The sequence below is a fragment of the Leuresthes tenuis genome, unplaced genomic scaffold (genome assembly GCF_036924035.1).
Source record: "Leuresthes tenuis unplaced genomic scaffold, fLeuTen1.0.hap1 SCAF_5, whole genome shotgun sequence".
Taxonomy (NCBI): domain Eukaryota; kingdom Metazoa; phylum Chordata; class Actinopteri; order Atheriniformes; family Atherinopsidae; genus Leuresthes; species Leuresthes tenuis.
Window position 1 is genome coordinate 2115715 of NW_027325359.1, and position 22247 is coordinate 2137961.

Below are 22247 nucleotides of genomic sequence, written 5' to 3' on the forward strand. Positions count from 1 at the left end.
CTGGATAAAGTGGTTGATCGAAAGCAGTAGCCAGACTGACATTGCCATACAGAGCAATGCTGCAGCGTGACTTGAAACACCTGACAAGCTCTGAATTATGGGTCATGCAAGGACGTACAATCAATGTTTCCCCACACAGATGCAGTCCAGCATGTTCCCACTGAGATGCTCTTTGATCTCAGTCTAATTGCTCTCTTATAATGTGCTGTTTCATGTCTGACAATGGCCATGGTTAACTTGGTTTTTCTTATTTGGTCGACACTCCTCTTCACTTTCACAGGATCAGGAGAGAAAAGGCACAGAACTATTTTTAATTATCTTATTTAGCTTCACATTGATATGGCAGCTTTTTTCTTTTGCTATAAGAGCAATATGAATGTCAATAGTACCTGATCATCGCTCATGTGAGCTGTGACTTCTGCCTCTCTCTGATCTAACAGGGGGATATGTTTTGACTTCATTCACCATGTGTGAGTGTGTGTAAATACAGAAGGAGCAAGTCATTATCTAAGAGAGGACACCACTGTCTTACGGAGCTTAATTAGGCACCACTGCATCTTTAAGGTGAACATGAACTCTCTGAACTGCAGTCAAATTTACAAGCAGGCAGAATAAAAAGAAGCAGCAGTGCACAGTGAGAGCTACAAGAACATATGTCAGATGCTGCATGTACTTACGTTGTATTATTCAGTCTGTAGCTGTTATAATGTGTGTGTTTTGTACTTTCTTCTTTTCTAACCAAGTCAGATCACAGAAAGTGGAATTAATAGTGAGACTGTAATCCATTTAGATTAGATTAGATAAGCCCACCCACATGCACTCTTGTTTGATTTTGGCATACAATTGGTTCCTTGCATGTCTGTTGACTCAGAGTGATGTTAGTTCATCTTCAGTCACTTGTCATGCAAGTTTGTTTTCAAGAAGCAAATATGAATTTCCAGAAAGCAATTCAAGAGACTATTTGAGAAGGCAACAGATGACTTCTGCAAGCTGACGTTTTAAGGCTAACCACAGAGTTTATACAGCAGCAGTTGTACCTAATTCAGTGGTCTGTCCACTGAGAGGTGACCCTGCCGTCCACATCGGTTGCTCAGTTATCTGTGGCTATTGTAGTTGTTCTCTTAGTTGTTCTAAAACATTATGCCTAACAGAATAACATGGCTGATTGGTATATTGAAGCTTCTGCAGAAGCAAGATCAAAAAGTAACCAAAGCTCTTGCTGTACTGACATACTGAAGCTCTTATGAGCTATATTGAAAACATGTTGAACATGTTAATTCACTGCTGATGTTAACTATTCTGTAATAATTTCCTGGAAATGATTGAAATATTGGTTGGAAAGGTTTAACCTAAATATTATATGGCTTTCAGCTGATCTGCTGGTTAAAATCGTGACATTTTTCTTCACATTACAATAGAGACCTGCAAAGTGTGCCCCCACTTTGCAAGCTCACCTGAAATTATGATGTCAGCCACAAATGGAAAAGTAAGGCAAGCGTAGCTGCACTTTTTACCAGCTGTTTGCAAAGCATTTTTTGACGGCACAAAGTCAAATATCTCTGCTACAAGCTTGTCAAATGAATTCTTTATAAGTGACCGTCAACATGGTTTTGATCTCATGCACAGCAGCTCTGGTGAGACTTTTCTCGACCTGCTCATTCTGTAAAGGTAACATTTTCACTCTAAGTACAAGATGACTTACACACCACAGTAAAAAAAAAAAACATTCCTCTTGAAGTTGTTTAGGGGTTTATTTTTGTTACTATTCAACTTCTCCATATCTTGAACATTTCAATCCTCTGTTTATTTCTTTGGTATTATTACATTACGCTATACAGCACTTAATATGTAATCCATCATTGGCTTTCCTGTCTATGCAGATGACATCATTTGTTTGGGAATCTAAATGTCTCTCCCATATACAAAACCAAATGCTGCATATTTTCTGACTGTGTATGATGGCTCGTTTGTCATGTAAAACAATCAAATCACGCTTTGTATATCATTTCTAAAAGGTCTGCACATGAATACGAGTGAAACAGTATTGTTTTAACTGTCTGCAAAAGCAGTTGTAGAAACTGGAGAAAATACCTTTCAAGATCCAACAGCACAGAAGAAAACAGTTTTCATATGAAGCATTAATGTTCTCCAACATGACTTGTTAACCATGCCATTAACTCTGCTTAGCGCATGCGTACTGTTTCTGAATATTGGGCTACAAAGGACAACAAAACTGATAATTAGGTGCCCTGTGGGAGAGTCAAAGTGGGACTGAACTGATAATTGCTTACACAAAATAATGTTTCCATCACTACTGAGGACACTGATTTAATTGGCTGAAGGCTTGGGAGCATAGTTGTTTCCTCATCAGGTCAAAAATAGATCTTGAGCAAAGGGTTAATTATCATACAGGTTCTCAAATGAATTATAGGTCTGAGAACCATATGTCATCATTGTGTTGGTTTTCTACTATAAGATCCAAGAATGAATGGGCTCTGTTGCTAATCGCTTCCTTTCTACAATTCATCAATCTCCCTGACAGCTTGCAAGACCAGTCATTTTCCCCAACTTGACTAAACCACAAACACCTGCTTTCTCTCCAAAACCCACATCGGACAAAGAATATGAGTAGAAATGACATTGTGTTGTTAATATTTTTTTCCCTTTAAGACCAACAGAGTTTAAGTTTCTTGTAAGAGTTTCTACAATGTTGGAACAAATACTGCCTAATTTCACATCAGTGGTAAGCTTGGATCATACAAAGTGCTCACCCACTATAGTTGAAAGCTGTGGCTGTTTTTAGCATCGTGGCACTGCTGTTTTGTTTAGCTCTTTTTTCTTATGTTGATTTGACTTCAGTGTTGTATAATGAAGAATAGAAGTTGTCATCATTCACTCCTACTGCATCACAGGAAATGCTGTGATAAATGACAGATGAAAGGCTGACTTGGAAGCTTATTAAGCTATGTGTGTGGTGGTCAAATGTTACTTGATTGGATGTGGTTGTTTTCAGCTGCTTGGTTCGATACCCTGCAGGCACGGATTGGTGAAAGCAGCAGTAATTGGCTTTGTAGATAAAAAGAACATGTTTACAGAGATATTTACATGCATCATGGTGATGTTTGAGGTATACAGTAAGAAAAGCAGCTGTTTGCATGGGAGGCAAACACTGGTGTAAAACCAGAAACATCAAGCTGATAATAGAAACTAATAATGGGGAATGTTATTTTATCAAAAAACAATAGTTAGACATGACAGTGCAACCTTCTGATAGACTTGTACACAGATACCCAACAAGACAGATCAAATCAGTGTAAGAAATGATAAGATCCATCATTCGCTGCTGAATTTTTTTGATCATTGCTACAGGCTCTGTGAGCATGAGCTGCTTTCTGCTGTGTTTGTATTTGGCAGAGAGAAGACTTTTGTGAAGAGAAGAAAATTCTGTGTATCATACTTTCACAGACTTTTAGCTTATGTAAGAAGTATTGTTTCAAAGATAAAACTTTGTACTACCAACTCATTATCAGCTGCACCGCGGAGCACTCTGTGGGATAAGTCTCTCCATTGGAAGCAGATCAAATGGTGCTGACTGAATTAACTGACTGTCACATGCGTTGTGACTTTGATGAGTTGAGGTGCGTCTGTCAGCTGAAAGTGAGCAGAGTCACATGGGAGGAGAAGAACAAATACTCCTTCATCGACATCAACATAACATCCATGTGCACACACATCATTGTTATCATTGCATTATCTTTTTAAAGATTTATTTGAAATTATTGTTTGAAAATATGAAAGTGAAGGGAAAACATTGACAGGTTGTATTGTGCAATACGACAGTCAGCCACGACACAACGTCCCCTTCATAATGTTAAGAAGGTTCTTTTCTGCAGGTGGACTCGTAGTGTTGGCACATCCTGTGAATAACGATGACTAATGATGAGGATTTTGATTTCAATCTGGTGACCTTCTTTGTGTTCCACAAGTCATTTGTTTAGTTTTTTTGCTCCAGAGTTGCTGTGCATGTTATCTTTCTGGCTGGTGCTGCCGCCATCTGGCTGTGCAGCGTCCATAAGAGGCAGGGTGGGGGGTTTGGTCTGTTTAGCTGAATACTCGTGGTTGTAAAAGTAACATACACATGCATGCCAGGATCAAACTTTCCCAGGAGAACATTGCACTGTAAATGCTTTTATAATCTGGTCTGGAATCCATTTATATGTTGAAAAAAATGTATACTATAATGAGCAACAATTTACAGATATGCAGTCAAAACTGTGGGGTTATAGTTATAGTATAATATGATGAAATTAGTTTGGCAAAATATATGGTTTCTTTTATGGGGCATGTACTGTATGTGGGGGTCTAGGAGAAAAGTGGTAAAACCAATAATGAAACCTCATATCAACAAAGTTTAAGCAAATTAGCAAAGTACCTTTATGTTTTTGTTATTGAGTGTAAGTTTACTTTTGTTATTGAGTGGTATTGTTCATTATGATGTTGTTCTTTAACTACTGTTTTTCCTTTTATGCTTATTAAGCACCCAACTTTTTTGTCTATTCTGTACATTTCTGTATATAACAGTGCTGAGCGTGAGTGAGATGGAGATGGAGATTTCCCTGAGGGAACCTCCCAAAGGGATTAATAAAGTCGTCTATCTATCTAACTTTAAGATTTGTCTGGGAGGAGTACTGTTGGTGGAAAATTACAGGTGGAAGATTCCTATGGGAATTACAGTGAAAAAGGACTTAAGACTCCATTAAGTCTGTTAGACTCCTGATGATGGCTTGCATGCAGAGACAAGTCGGAGCTTTAGTGATCGATATGTCTATGCTATAGAAATAAAGGCATTTTGAATTGCTTTAAAGAAGAATGCCTAGAAGTTGTTGTTGTTTTTATATTCATGTTCATGCCTTGTCCCTCAAGCAACAAAGCCATGCTGAATCCAAGCGCTGCTACACAATCAGCATGTTTTTTAAGGTAAGAGACAAGCCAAAGATTACTAAAATTAGTAGTTATTAGATTTTTACACCCGTGCTCGAATGCTTGAATGCTCAGAAACAAGGATCAGACAGAGCAACAGTTAAAAGTCTAAAATCCAATTTTACCGTATTTAAGAAGAGTGAAACATTGTTGACTCAAGCCAAAAAAAGCTAAAAAGTTTAAGTAATCTAAGGGGCAAAACTAGTATAACACAGGGAAGACAAAACAATTAAAAAAAAAAACAAAAGCAAGTGAGCGTGACATAAAAAAACAATGGAATTAATTGCTGTCATTGACCAGAAGTAAACAGTCTAGTGATTGGATACTAAAATTTAGTGAGCATATAAAGCTTTTGAGGCAAGTGATGACTAAGGAGCAATGCAAAGGGTGGAAGTAACTGAGGTAAACTGCTGTTCTTTTATCTCTTTGAAGTTATACCTGTAAACTTTTTTATTTATTCGTGTGTCAGTGCTAAACTGGAACCAGTTTGGAAACAAACTGGAAACAAAAATTAGTCAGTGTACTATCTTCATAGAAGAAAGATAAAAATGCTCTGATATGATAGTGAAAAAAGACCTCATGCAAAAGTGAAGCTATCGCTGTCCCTGTTTTTTTTAAAGTACCAAGCTTAGAAATTTAGGTCGTGCTGAGAGATGAGGTGAGAGGTGTTCGAGCCAAACAGGAAGTGCATCGGGGACACGACCCACATTTTTTTGGTTTGGAGTTCAGCAAATTTATGATCTCGAGGTGCGACTCATTTTGAAGTAACAAGACGTTGATGTGGAGTCTTTAGACAGTTCTCATCTATTCATTTCACCTGAAACACATCAATGTCTTTTATTGTTTCGTTTTTTTCCATCCCTGTATGGTTATTTGAATAAATCTGACAGGACTTCTGAAAAAGAATATCCAAGAAAAGTATTGAAAGAACCATAGGATCGGACGATTACTGATTTGTTTGGACCTCTGTCAGGCTGTTGGCACATCAGTGCAGTGTATCCAAAGATAAAACAGTTGAAATTAATATTAATTAACCTTTTTTTTAAGTTCTTGTTTGAGAAATACAAAATACACAAATCAGTTGTGTGCGTAAAGAAGATACACTACACCATTGAAAAAGAACATAAAATTACTGCCAAGATATAGTTAAATGTGCATGCCTTGTTGCAATATTGTTGCACCAAACTCTCCTGCCTCCTGTTTTCCTCTCTCCACCAGTTCCTACAGTTGTGACACTGAAAAAAGATCCATATTTAATTACCCTGCAGATGCTGCATGGAAATGGGCCGCTGTGGAGTCCAGCAATGGGCCCACTGGCCTTTTAATACTGGAGAGATCTCTTATCAGCTTGGCAATCTGTTGTCCAATTTTCAAGTGAGATGACCATTTGCAAATCTATAGCAAAACCTTTCCCAGAATTATTGTATGAAAATGTTAAATTGGCTTTGTTTAACAGAACTACAACTTTTGAGAGCCACACCTAATTTAGTCAATCCTGATACAGTAAATCCAATGCTTTGCTGCCCAGATTTAGTTTCCTTCAGCAATGTCCTCTAGCCTTTCCTTAATGTATACTGAGAATGACCAATATGTGGCCCTCAGCTCCATATCTGCCCTTTAGGTTTAAACTGTAGAGAGAGAAAAAATATTTGTTAGTAATGTTACCGTGAGCTCTCTGAATTTCAGAGCACACAGTCCACTGTTGCTGGGGACCAGCCACAATCAGACCAGAGAACTTTGCCTTCAGTGTTCAATATCGTCCTTTGAGAGCATCAGTGCCAAGTGCACAGCCTGCTAAGTCCGTAAAAGTAAAGAAATGTAGATGTTTCCTTTAAATCTGCAATATTTCAAAACATGAAAGTGAAGAGTCTGATATATTATGCTGTGAAGTGCTGTAACTCATCCTGGTAACTACAGCTCAAAGTGGTCGGCATAATAAAAGTCTCTACTTTTGTTGTAGCATGCAGGATAAAATGGGATTCTTAAAAGCGGAGGATAAAACAAAGACCACAAGAGATGCATCCGATGGCTGTTGATGTAAACAAAAATCTCAACAATATTTTCAGACATTCCCATTGGACTGGTGATTGTATGTGGCTTGTCTTTTGGACAACTTCAGTAGGAAAGTTGGATTTATTTAGAAAAAAACGTCCTCCGTTATCTTCAGTTAAAACCCTTTTTAGAATGCAAATTTGGAACCTGGAACGAGCTTACTTGTGCTGACTGTACCTTTTTCAAGAATGTACTACATATTGTTCTGTGTTGGACCTAAGCCAAATTTACAATAATCCATAGTGAGATGGGAATCAGATTTAAAGGTAATTCTGTGAGAACAGGTCTGGACAGATTCATTACAACATATAGTTAACTTACAGATAATACAGAAACCGCTATCTGGTCACCGGAAATGAAGAGATTACCAATAATGAGAGAAAAATTCACAAATCTTTTCTAAAAATTTGGCAGCATTATCTGGATTATATAGGAACTTTATTGGTTTCTTGGTATCACCAGGCTGAAGACGGTAGAAAACCTCTTAGGAAAACATATCGCACCATGCTGTATTTTTATTGCACTTTCTTAGCAGTGCTGTCCCTTTTTTTAATCAATTGGAAGAGAGGAACTGAGTTCCTGGGTTTTAATCAACGCGTTGAGAAGATGAGTTGGTGGATGACTTAAAGAATATCACATGTCTGTCTGATATCACGCCATTCTTCAAATGTAGAAAAACTGAAATATCAAATTTAATTTCTATTCAATAGTTATCTATCCATTTAGAAAAACAGCCTTTCACAGTGACCTGCTCTTTATAGTGAGTCCTACTAATGAAGCTTATCGCTGACTCGTTTTCACCCGTTGTGGGTGTGGGTTTGTGTGTGTGCATGACTCTGTCTTAGTTATTTGTTGTGTTAGCTCTTTGAAAAGCATCTCCGTCTCATAAAAGACAGACTGAAGCCCAGATTGATGTGCAATTTGCCTCATTAGTTAAGCTTGTTAAGCAAGCTGTGTTGTTTCAGATCACAGCGCTGTGCTGAAAGTTTGTCAAACTAAACAGTAACATTTAAAGCCTAAAACCCTCTGCTCAACCTTAATTGTTCAGAGCAAAATTCCATCTTTTATTGTTGGCTCGTGTTTGGTACAGTTTTCTAACAGGATTTAGAAAAAGACCCCAAACAGCTCACATTCAGGTCAAATTAACTAATATCACTTTAATAAAAATAGAAACTCACAAGGATAGGACAGAGGCAAAGATAGTGAAGGTGATTACAGAGTCAAATCAGGTTGACTAATGTTTTTTAAGAATTGTATCATGAGGGTGTTCATTGACAAATTCAAACTAGCCTCAAGAATTGTCTTTGAAGTTGTTGCTGCTTGCAGTAATCTCATAATGACAAATATTAGTGGCAATGAAAGTATCCCATTCAGTTTATTGTTCCTCATTTATCCAGATAGCGACAGGGCAATATGCCAACATGCAGATGCACACATGCTTGCCACTAAAGGGAAGAATGTCAAGTTTAGAGTTTAGACGCATAGATGATGACATCAGCACGTACGTATGTCATACCATTTTTTTATGTGCTTATATATAATTCAGTGTAAAACCAAGTGTAACTCGATCAGACTGACACATTTCACTGTTTCTATTTACAGAAATCCTATTTGGTGGGGGGTACAGCTCGAGGGGTTTTGCAGAACTTTGCAATTTTACATGCACATCTGGAAAGCTTAATGCAGAGAGACGTTGATCATTGGAAACAGAATGGAGCAAACATCAATGACAAACTTTATCATTCTTGAGTAAGTTAGATAAATCATAAAAGTGGAAAGAAGGCTTGTAGTTGATAACTTTCAGAGAAGGCAGTAAATGGAAGAAGGCTGAGAAACCTAAAAACTGAATTCTTAGAAATGAATCAGTAGCGTCAATGTAGCCTGCCAACTCTTTTTAGTCAACTATTATTATTATTATTATTATTATTATTATTATCATGCTTAATTTAAACAAAAATATCAACCTTGGCTCAGATGGTGTAGACTTTCAGATGTGAAAGTTATGAATGATTTAAAGCAAAATAAACTTTTCCCAATAACATAATGATTTGGATTTTTGTGAAGTGATTAATTCAATTATTTTTTAAATCGGAGAAAAGGGATGAATGTTTGCAAGTATTGCCACATCGTGTTTTTATTTTTTTTTTAACTCCAAACTGAGTCAGTTCCATCAGTATCAAGGTCTTGTAACAAGCCATTTTGGAAGCATTAACAATTGGATTGTTGAGCCCTTTGGTCGAACTCGGCATTATTTACTGCATGTGTGTGTTTATATCTGTGTGTCAATCCCCTCAAATCCAAAAGACAGGCCATGAAACCCATTTTATGTGCTCATCAGAGCTCAAAGCTGCTGCAGGCAGTCAACATGTCTATTATGACTCCTAGTGGCAGCAGTGCTTTAAACCCTATGCTTTGTCCTTTATTTATAATATGCTGTCCAATATGATTTAATGCAAAAACTTAGATATTTGTAAAGGTACAATTAGTAAAGGAAATAGCTATTAGTCAGTATGTTTGACACTTCTAAATGCTTGTTTTTTTAGTGGACAGAACTGGTGGAGAAATGGTTTTAATAACCATTAACTGAGACTATGTTTATCACTTTGTCAATATGGTGTAAACTATACAACAATGTATGGGGGCATCCATCAGGCTCTAAAAGTCAGTTGTTCCTGCTTGGTATGCAGGAGTGAAGAGGCCTATAAAACGGCTCATTGCAGGTGACATCCCTGGGAAGGCTTTCTGCCAGTATAAAGGCTGAAAATTCATTCATTCTAGAGCACCAATTCACATTCATTACTCTCACACATTTGTGAAACATGACAGATTGATTGAGACTGTCTGAAAGTGCAGACACAAACTGTTTCTTGTTTAGCCAACATTACATCAGCCATGTATTCCTGTATGTCTTGATTAATTATGAGTTTAATGTCAGGAGCATCGCACCAACTAGAGAGAGCCTTGATGTGAAGAAAGGATGAAAATGGTGAGGGTCTACAGAAGATAGACTGCGTCACTCTCTAAGGTGGATCAAAACAGTATGATACTGCACAAAAAGGTGAAAGAAAGTTATTAAAAGGAGGAATCATTGGAGTAATGAGTAGTACAATTTATGACTAGCAAAAGAAAAAAGCTATTGTTCAAGAGTGATGTTCAAATTTTTATTTGAAGGTTCTGAAGAACTTTGGTGGAGGGAGGCTGTAGATAGACATTTGAAATGAGACATTTAAAGGAAGCAGAACAAACTCTATATCCAATATTAACATGGCTGATGAAATGGCTTAGCAATGAAATATTGATCAAAGCTATAGATCATTTCAATTCAAAATAAAACTTGGTCTTCTTATCAGACTTATAGTCTGGGTTTGGTTTTACAAAAAAAAGTTTGTGTTAGTCTGATCAAAAGCAAACTTTTAAAATACATGTGAAACGACCAAAATTGTAAGTAATTGAGCTTCTCAAAACTAGACAAACACACACTGTGTGTATGCTCCAAAGTTTTATAAAAACAGTAAAGTGTTAGTGTGCATCACTGCAGACACATTCCCAAAAAAGCTGCCACTCTGCTCCAATAAAATCCCAATTTTATAAACTCAGTGTCACCTGAAAAACAAATAACTAATGTCACTATACTTGTCATCATTCAAGTAACTAATGTGTTTCCAGTGAATTTAATTACAACATGGATGATGACCTCCCACAGAGAAAGTTAGAAGCAGCAGAATGTCTTTAATATTGTGGTGCCGAATCCACTTCAGTCAACAACTATTCTACTTCCATCAAGTCCACTGGGACTATGACTGTGCATGTGACCATGGTGATTATACTGCAGTAATGCACAATTTGGCTTAATCTCTCACATTTGAAATGTTAAACCCTGGTCAATGACAGAGGCACTGATCGTATGAAGTTTGTCTGTGGAGGAAATGCCAATGATGATTGTCAATTTGGGCCCATGTGTGGCTCAGTCAGATAAGAGCGACCTCACTGCAACTATCTTCCTGACTTTCATGACTGCAGATCACAGATGATGGACGGATGTTGGACGGCAAACCTTGACATGGATTTGACATTGAGATCGGAGGTCCAAACACATGGCCTCACAGAGATTTTAATAAAGCTGCCTCCAGTCCTGCATTGGTATGACAAGGCTTGGGGCGTTGCAGTCTGTTAACAGAGTAACTTCTCTTTTAATTCAAATAAAATGACACATTTTCACTTCAAAAACATATCTACTGTACTAAACCCTGCAAACATTTTCATGGTGTTGCCTCTCAGACAAATAAAAACTATCCTTGAAAGCAGATCATTCATCTTGGGGCAACAGATTGCCACCTCCAGCGCTCTCAAATCTAATTTTAGCATTGTGAGCTTCCACAATAAAGACCACATCTCCCAAATAACTGTCCCCATAAAAGATGAGTTCCGATGAATCAATGGTAGGAGCACCAAGAACACCTGGCCACAACCAACTAAAAATAAGTTGATATTTCCTCCACTCGTGACGGTTTGAGTGTCTCTTCGTCCTTCCTAACAGTAAAGGTAATTTGGATGGAAATTTGAAGGTTAAAATAATCCGACAAGGATGATCAATCAAGCTGACTTAAAGTTATGGGAGAGGGGAACGAAATGTTTCCTCCTTTTCTCTTTTTTGTTGTATTCGTCATCACGTAAGCATACTTTCAAGTTGATACCATTTTTCTACAAACGCTGAATTATTATTACATGATTTTACTGCATTGCATCATCTCCTACTATTGAGTCATTTCAATCACAGCTTAAGACCCATCTTTCCTAAATTTGTTTTTTGTGTCTGATTTACCTGTTCAGGACTTCTGCCGATCACTCACAATCCCTTCTAACAGCAGTCTGCCAGTACTCCAAATAAGTGACTTCCTGAGAGTTTAAAACAATGATAGCCACACTTTTTATCTTTTGAAAGTTATTATCGTCAACTAGAAGTAGTAGTGTTTTTTTCTGGATTATTCTCAGACACTAAGACTGAAACAAAACATTCATATACACCATGCACACCCCCACCACCACCACCCCCCCCACACACACACACACAAGCCTGTATCTTGGACATGAGCATAAAAACAAACAGATCATGTCCCACTTTGCAAGTTTACTTTTCCATTAATGGTAACTCAAAGCAGACCTAAAGTCCACACTTCTGGTTTGACACAGACACATTCACACATAGATGCATGCACGCATGGGCTCTCGTGAGCTAATTATAAAGTTGTGCTGACGGAAAAAACTCCAAGGGCTTTTTTCTCCATTAGCAGCTCCTAACCAATCTATTCAGTCTTCTCTAATCAGATTTAACTCTATCTTACTGCGAGGGCAAAAAGAGATGATGCACTGTGAGCCTGTGATTCCTCCGTGAAAGTGCTTCTACCTCCACTGCTACCTGCTGCAGAAAATGCACTTTGTTTGTAACCTGATTAAAGCTCGGGGAGAAGCTTCGAGGCTGCATCTAAAAACACTCAGAGGTTATGGGGAAATAAAAATGGATATTGGATATTTCACCAGTTAATAACTTTATGTGAACTCATCCCTTGAAGTTGCAGTTCTGAGGATGTTAGGCATCAATGAGCAGTTGATAAAGGCTGTATTGGGTTTTTGGGATAAAACCTACATATCATTTGATGGCCTTTGGTAAAATATGCTTGATCGATTCCTTAAAAAGAACATCAATTAATCAAATTATACTTATAATAATAATACTTCTCAGTGCCAAGGGGAAATGCTTAAAGGTTAAAGCAGTGATCAGGAATGCCCCTTTGTGCTGGTCCTTCTCGCAGCAGAGCCCCAAACTGAGAACCGGTTACTGCCTCAGTGGATGGGTGCAAAGGGAACTGCACTCTCTATCAGAGAGTCAGCGTTGACAGATTCAAGCTTCCTCGAGAAGTCAGCTCCATCTCTTTTTGTAGACAGCCTTTGTGTTGCATTTCCAGTCTGTCTATGTCCAAGTAAACAGCCAAATAGCTGTAGTACCCAACTACCTCCAGCTCTTTCAGGATGGAATTAGTGTTAGAATTATTTCTTGTCAATCTGAGATCTGCAATCACCCTCTTTGTCTTGAACATGCTCAACATAAGGATTCTTACACCGTGCTGCAAAACAGTCAACTAGTTCCTTAGACTCATCCACTTTTCCTTCGTTGACTCACCCCAAAACTGCACAGTCATCTGAATATTTCTGCTGACAAAAGTAATGAGTTGCTCTGCAGGTCTGAGGTGTAGAGTGTGAAGAGAAAGGATAAGGGGGCAGCCCCTAGCGATGTTCCTGACCAGCTGCTCAGACACACAACCCTTCATCTTCCCAGAAGTTGTGGAAATAGCTACTTATAGGTTCCAGAGCTTCTCACATAGCAGTGCAAGCAGAATCGTTCAACAAGAGCTTGGGAAATCAGATATTTTGATTCTCACAAGTTGTCTGCTTCGAATCAGGTATATAATGGCATCTTCAACTTCAACCCCAGGGCAACAGGCAAACTGCAGTTAGTTCTAGGAGGACTTACTCAATTATTGGGCCAATAACAGTCTCTCCAGGTCTTCTATGGTCTATAGCAATTGGTCTATAGTCATTGAGGGCAGATGGATGACGGGAACATTTAGACATCTGCATTTGTTTTGGAAAAGTTTGACTAATCGCTTACATAAAAAGGAGAAGGAATAACAGTGGCTCATTTGACAGTCTTGTTAAGTGGAGATAGTGAAACTGTAATTTCCTTTGTGAAATCACAGAACATCATAAACGACACTGTCTGGATATGTTTAGAAAGACAACAGCAACATCTAACAACAAAGTCCTCATAATAGAAAGTTAACAGAAAAACATTTTCACAGTGCTTACATGAAAAAAAAGATGAAAAATTGTTTATTATTTTGGTAGAATGTGTAAAAGCACAATACACTAGCTACAAAATAGTGCTTTTTAATGTACACCATCTTCTGCATGAAGCCATTTCCAGAATTTCTCCGTCCCCTACTTATTAAGTATGTAAGAATAGAAAGTGTGTGTGTGTGTGTGTGTGTCATCTTATTGTTATGAACAGTCACACGCTATCACATACTGGATTTATTTATTCTGTTGTGCAGTCTTGAAGTTTCTGTTTGCGATCTGGTCCCAGAAAACAACTTCGTTAACTGACCGATGACATCAATTAATTGGCTGGACAACAAAAATGTCTCCTTTGGTGTGTGAGCGTCTATGCTTTTTCACATCTACTGGTGTATTTTCATGTGCATGCATCCATTTCTGTTTGCACACTGGGAAGATATGAAGGGCGGAAGACATCTGCAGCATCATTAGACACACAGAGATGGCAGTTTTAATGAGTCAGCCATTACTCTGCGATTAGCATCATTAGCCTCAGCTGCTATCGCGTCTTCAGGCTTCTATGATATTTGAACCATTTAACCACGTTTTTACATTGGCGAGAAGACCACACTCACTGAAGTCTTTTTCTGTTTTTTTAACTCACTGTTGGATGTATTTTTTTCAAAGTGGTGAGGATGATTTTACAACTTTGCCAAATTTAACTATAGGTTTCTGCCTTTCTTCAAAAATAGATAACATTTGTCTGTTATATGATGTGGGAAATTGGACAGTCAATTAGAATATTATATTACAGAGACTTGAACAAAATATTTGGATTAAAGGAACCACACTATGCTGGTGGTTTGTTAATCCAATTAGTTCATGTAAACAGTGTATCTTTCTCACACATCATGGTGTGAAACATGGAGTTCCAAAGTTGTGGGCATTGTTTGTGCCCCTGTGAAGCACAGATAAGCAAAAATAATTTAACCTAGGTACAATAACAAAGTATTTATACTTTATTACTCATTCTCTTATATTCTTATATTTTCTGCTTTTAGCAAAGCCACATCTTTAGATGGATTGTTTTAGTGAATTAGAATTCAATTCTAACACTTTTACATGCTATGACGGTTGAAAGTATTTCTTTGTAAGTACAATTTTATGATTTCTTACTCATGCACTTGCCTCTGCCCTTTTTTCCCCTGGTACATCTCATCCATTCTCACGTCATGATATATTCCCATAGCAGAGTGTCTGTCAAACAACTTTCCCCAAAAATTTCAGACCTCTGGCGTGACCAGAAGGTGAAGTACGTGGAACCTAAAACTCCTTATAATCACTGTCTACTCATTATTTTCACCCTGTCCTCCAGGCTCCATGGCCATATAGCAAGAACCCTGACAGACAGCCAGGGGCCTGGTCCCAGGCCCTCGGTCCCACAGCCTTAGCAGCTCAACCCTGATAGCATAGAGGGCTGCACATGGGCTGCCAGCTGATAAATGAGCTGACAAGCCTTCTCCCACTTGTTCATTTCCCTTCTGAGGGAGGTGAGGAAAAGAGAAAAATAGGAACATTAGAAAGAGGAAAAAAGAGAAAGAAAAAAAATGAACTGACTTTGCGGCATCTCTATTTTTAGCAAGCCTGTTATATGCTCCATTAGTTTGAGATAGTAGAAGAGGGAAAAGAAGACAGAAGAAGTGGATAAGGAGGGGGACAGGTGGAAGAGAACAAAATAACAGAAAAAAGTAGTGCATAGATGAGATTCAGCATGATAGAAGAGTAGAAGGAGGTTAGTGAAATGTTGCCCGTGCTACTGGCTACAACACAAGCCCAAAGTATATTTAGTGGTCAATGGTCTGCTCTGATATGGTGCCTCAGCACTTTGTAATGTCTAATGTGTCCCTCATTCACACGCATTGACAGGGAATAAAAACAGGAAACACAAGAAAAGCACAAATAGGAAACATGTGGGAGGAAAAAAGGCCCACCATACTAATGTCAATGCAAGTGAACATCCAAACAGAAGTTAATTAAAATATGTGTTTGAGTGTGTTGTCCATTAATCAAAAGGTAGGTTGTTCCTCTCCCACAGTGTTTACCTTAGTTGTCAGTCATTGTCTGCCAGATCATTCTATCCGTCATTGCATAGTTGTGACGTTGATGTTGTTGTGCTCAATAAATTGATAGTTGTTCCTAGTCTAAAGGCAGCTACAAGCTGTGCAATTGTAGTCATCTTATAAATTCAGTGCAAGCCACCCTGTGTGACAGGCATCTGATGAAATTGACTATGACATCATTTCAGATGTGTGCAGACTGTTCAATGACAAATACCAGCTGGATAGTAGCTGGCTGCAACTGTGACGAGCAACATGGATTCTGAGTACCACATTAACAGGTTTAATGATGACGGACTGATAAATTACTTCCCTGTTCTCCACAGTGTCTATTAAGACTGTATTGGCCGTTGTTTTACTTTTCACTTGGAAGCTGTAATTCCTCCACTATTTCTCTAAATTCTTTTTTGGGGATGGTCTTAGTATGAGCTGCAACACACATCATACAGACCAGGCATCTTTTGCCACAACAAGATTAATTTCTTTGGTTGAATTTAACAAATTGACCTGTCCTGGGTGTACCTTTCGCCCAATGACTGCTGGGATAGGCTCCAGCCCACCCGCTACCCGACCGATGGATTGACGGTATAGAAAATGGATGGATGGATGGAATTTAACAAATTGTTTTTAGCTCATTTGATCTCGATCCACACTTTAGAGGGTTTTCCAGGTTTTCACACAGTGGAACGTTGGTCAGCACCATCCCATGCTACCTTCCTATAGCTTGGTTAAGTGGTTGCAAAAGTCCCTCTGTCCCTGCACATGTGTCCCTGCACATCTACAGCAACAGTAGTCTTTGAATCTCTCACACGGTCTGATTTAGGACTATGATTTTTAGCCATTATCAAAGATATTCCCATGATTTATTCACGTACGGCTAAGAATTACACAGTGGGTACTGGGCTTTACAGTTCTTGCTAGCTTTGTTATTCTTTGATCAGTTTAATCACGTACAAAGTGACAAGTGTCCACTGCTTTTTGCTCTAACAATTTAATTGCCATTAAGCTGAGGAGTCAGATTACTTGTAAAATGTTAAAACTTGTGCTTTGCCTTTCCTAATCAACTGCAAACAAGCCATAGCTTGAAAAAGTTAGACGTTGGTTGAACTGATCAGGGAACTGTAACTGTGTGTTAATTTTTGTTTTTGCTGTAAATTTATACAAAATTAAGATAGCCCATTATGCATCGGGCGTTAAAAACAAAGCATGTCTTCAGATGTCATCTATAAGTATGTATTTTTGAGAACATGTATGAACAACCACTTAGCTTGTGATCTAAGACTTAATAATCAATGCCTCTAACTATGACAGGCTGGTGTTATTCCACACAACACAGAGCAACATGTGTTGCGTGCAGTTTCACGTCCACCACTGACGACTTGCAAAAAAACTTCCAGTCAGTCCTGTTAGCTCTGTGTGGTCTGCTTGGTCTTGGATTTCCTGGAACTTCAGACATATTAGCAATGAATAATGTGACATGTTCTTCATCTTGGGACCTCAGTGGGTCTTAAAACTCAAGTCTTCGTCACCTATGACTGTGACATGAGTGAAACTATTCTTTAAGAGAGCATCTTACTGAAACAGGGTGAGGTCAGCGGGATTTTACGCTGGTATCGGATGTACTTTTATGCTTCCTCCACATCCATCACACAGGCTTTTACAACACATTCTAGTTTCCTATTAATGAGGAGACGAGAGGGATCCAGTCTGTTGACAGAGGCCACTTCCTCCTGCCCTTCATATTCTATCACAGATTGTCATATTAGTTATTGTCACAGTTCATGTTTTAATATTCTTATTCTCAGGTTCTTATGTTTTCAGTCGTGTTTTTTTCCCCGTCACGTAAGGTTCACTCATGTCACCTGTTTTCTGTTTCACAGCTGCACATCATCACCAATCACCTCCCCACAGCATTTAGTTTCCAGGTTCAGTAACAGTCTTTGCAGAGTCCTTACTTACCCTTCATGCCACAGTCACGAAATGCTAAGTCTGGTTTTGCCTCACAGTTTCATAGTTTATTCAATCATCGTCTTGCTAACCACAGTCAAATCCATAGTCTTGTTATTTATCCATAGTCGTGTTTTGTTTTTGCTAAAGTTAAACTTTTGATATCCGGCCCTGCCGCGCCCTCTGTTTTTGCCTTGCTCCTTGTTTGTGGAATAAACCCTTTTTGATTCTGAGAAGTCTGCATCTGGGTCCTACCCTCCTACACCATCGTTCTTGACAGTTATTGGAATTTTTTGGTCAGCCAGAGAAGTTTGGACCAGCGCATTTACAGTGTCTAAAGTGAATAAAAATGAGCGTAGCTGTGTTCATGTAATTTAATATGATTCAACACTGTATTGAAAGCTGATACTGGGAAAATGGGCCTTCAATGAAAGACAGTTGTGTACTCTCTCCATAGGGATTTTGTTTGTTATCTAAAATATTTGACTTGATTATATCGGTCCTGCTCAGATTGTGTGTTTTAATTGGCTTCTTAAAGCCAGAAGACTTGACTTCATTCTCACTTTTTTATCTCCTAAAAAACTGATATAAATGTTCCGGTGTATTTGGGATTCATTTGATCATGTTGGAAAACTCCTCTCCTGGCAAGAATAGTGAAGCTAAATTTCATTGTTCAATTGAACAAATAGTGGGTACATAAACTTGCATTAATGTACTCTATTAAAGTCATCCTTCAAACAGTTTCCACACATGCAGTCCAACAAATACTCTTCTCTCAGTATCCCTTAGACTTTTTTCATGTTGTGCAGTGGTATCAACTTCTGCAGTTACCTGACTTTATGCTGTGTCCTTCATGCTGTCTGAGCTGTTACTGAAGCACACTTTACCCAGATGTTCTTCGTGCCAAGACACAGTTTTTAATGCATGGCTGCCTAAATAACAAGTCGTGCATAAAAGTTGTTTTTTTTTTGAGGACAACCATCATGCATTTGGTTGTCTGTTCTTCGACTGCCCTAAACCTCAACACCACTCCTCGAGCTCATTAAAGGTGGACAGATTTTTCTTCTTACCCTCTGACACTTCTATGAAATCTCACAGAGTTGCTCGTTATTCGTTGAGACATTTTGTTCCAATGCATTAGACACAACCGAGTGCAAATCTGATGAAGCTGTGGTGTTCACAGTTTCAGGTGCTGTTTCATTAAGCTTGTACCTTACAATATGCATTTTCAAGTTAGTCTCTCTTGCCAGCTTGTTTTTATCATACATAAATCGCATAATAAAGAGGTATAGTTCATTGCAATATTACAGTGATATTGCACTGAAACGTTTACTGTGTTCCAATATCGTGTGCTTTTTGATGGACGATAGCAGTGCTAAAAAAAGATGAAATGGAAGGACTATCTCTTATATAAAATGTTCACAACTCTCATCTTAGCACACAAAGATATGGTCTGCTGCCTGTAAACAGAATCAAGTAGCCTGTCAAGGTGTCACATGGAGAATTCACACAAACAACCAGTATCATTACAGTGTAATGCCGAAGTGAGTGCACTGCAAAGAAAGTAGCTTAACATTGCCCAGTTCCAGGTAATTAAAAAGAAAGCTTCCACACAAAACTAAACTGGCTTACAACTTTCCACAATGTCAAAAATACAGTAAGAATGGCTGACTTTTCTCAAAAATTACAACTACAACCAATTAAGCCAGACACTGACCAGAGTCAAGTGGTATAGTGACAAGCAGCTCCGGTTAAATAACAGCCGAAGTAGGATTAAACAGTGCAGGGTCAACTGATTGGTTGGGCAGGACCTCGAGTCCTTCCAACCACCAAACATACTGAGGTAGCTGTGGCCCAGAAGGTACAGCTATCGTCTGCCAAGTAGAAGGTTGGCTGTTTGATCCCAGGCTTCCAAAGTTTACATGCTTAAGTGCCCTTGAGCTGGATACTAAATGCAACCCATGCAGTCTCTGATGCATTCACTGGTGTTTGAGTGTGCGTATGATAAAGGAAAGCATTGCATCGGCTAAAAACTGTATAGAATAAGAAGGGGTAAACGTAGCTAGTTGTATAAAAGTGCTTTGACAAGACTAAAGTTTTCTTTTTAACTTTTTATATTGTATTTTCTTCTATTAATTTCTTACTATGACAGATGTAATTCTATGTAAACACAATGCTTTGTTGACAGCTAGGCCTGCTGACAGGAGATTTCTAATTTCCTACTTGCATGCTCACTCATTCAAGCTACGTACTGCTCAGGAGATAAAAAAAGTGTTGTCACATATTCCTTTGGGATGAACACAATCTAACAATATTTCACACACAAAAAATGTTGTTATTTAGTATTATGTTTCCTAAAATTGCTTGCTATTGCACTCAAATTTGCTAAAACCAGTTTAACCAGTTTACTCTCTTAAGGAGAGACCCATCCATTCATTTTTTAAACGACTATTCTGTTCACAAAGGACTGGAGTCTATCTCAGCTGGCATTGGATGAGAGGTGGTGTACACCCTGGATGGGTTGATGGGCCAGGGTTAACGCAGAGAGAAAACCATGCAAGCTCACACTCACTCCTATGGCCAATTTAGAATCACCCATTCACCTGACATGAATTTAGTGTAAGACCCTGGACCTTCTTGGCAGAGGTCTGATGCGTTAATGAGGTAGAACAAATGTGACCGATAGCATAATTACATTATGCTTTGCAGATATTTCCTCAATTAGAGGCCCAGGCTCTCATTTATTTCAGTGGCTTACGGTCTTAGGCCTGTATTTGGGACAGACCTTCATTTCAAATTTTCACTGTTATTAGTCATATTTTTTGAGTGCATGCATAGTAAGTCAACTGGAAGTCCATTTATTCCTGTGAGAGTTCCGTAAGTAGGTGTGAGAAACCTAATTTTACTCCCTTTCAGGGTTTCCTCTGAGTACTTTGAAAAAGAGTTTGAGTACACAAAGTAGAGAACAAGCTACCAGCTGGACAATCTGTACCTACTTAGTCAACATTTCTCGCACCTCGTCAAATTAAAATATCTTCTGCATATAAATGAAGAGAAACACAACAAGGATTGTTTTCTTGAGATACATATTTTGTTACTTCAGCCGAGTAAATTTGTTTTCCGCAAACAGTGGGACTGACTGAAAGACAGCCGCTACCTAAAAGATAGAGGTCGATGGACTGTACTTATGTAGCACTTTTCTAGTCTTCTAGTCCACTCGCGCTTCTACTCTACACCACATTCAACCATCTCAGTCTGTACAGTTTTACAGGCTGCACAATACTTTTTTCTCTATCACACAGCTGAGGCAATGTGGGTTAAGTGTCTTGTGCAAGAACACTTCAACCTGTGGTACAGGGAAGCCTGTAATAGAACCATGCTCTTCCTATTAGAAGAAAACTGCTTTTCCTCCTGAGCTACAGCCGCCCAGTCGAGTTGGTTAAACTATTATCAGTGACCAAAGGCACCACTGTGGCATGACAAATAACTTCAACTAAAACAACTATCAGGACTTCATGAAAAAAGAAATTTCTTGTCTGTCGGTATGAAAACAATTATTTGATTTGTTTTTCTTTTTGCCTTTTTGTCACTTTTTATCCTGAGTTTTGACAAAATAAATTTCTCTCCATATTTCATGTAATCCATAGTTGATGCATGCATCTTATTCACAAACTGCGTTCAGTCAGCAACAGAACTTTCATTTTCATTCATTTCTTATCATTGAATACCTGCAGGGAGGAGTATTAAGCTTGCACAGTGTCCTCATAGGGATAGGAATATAGCACCACACACACACATACACATGACAAAAATCAAAGGAAATATAACTCTTATGAAAACAGTGTCAGTCTAAAATATATGTGCTTAAAGTAAAACAGAGTAGGCTACTGTTGTCCCTGTAATATCAGGATATCATGCTCAACCCCAACTATTCCTATTACTGAGAAAAAGTGTTAGCATACAGAAAAATATCATCGTATAATATAATATCACAGTGTTTGAGTTTTAAAATATGAGATCATTTTTGGTCCTGCCAGGTATTTAATTCTCTAACGTTATCGTTAATTAAACACAGCTGGTCAGTGACGCCGCTTGTCAGATAAAATGTTAACATCTCAATTCATAATTCTCCGGTGAGCAGTAAAGAAACTTTGTCCCGCTTTCTTTGTGAATCTAATGACGGCGTGAATGTTAACCAAAGTGCAGTGGCAGTTTGTTTCTCTCTCTACTGTAACTATGGGCTTTAGGTTTACCTCTAATCAACTCACATTTCAAATGTGGGCATACAAAAAAAGAGGTGTAAAGAGTAGTTTGATTTAG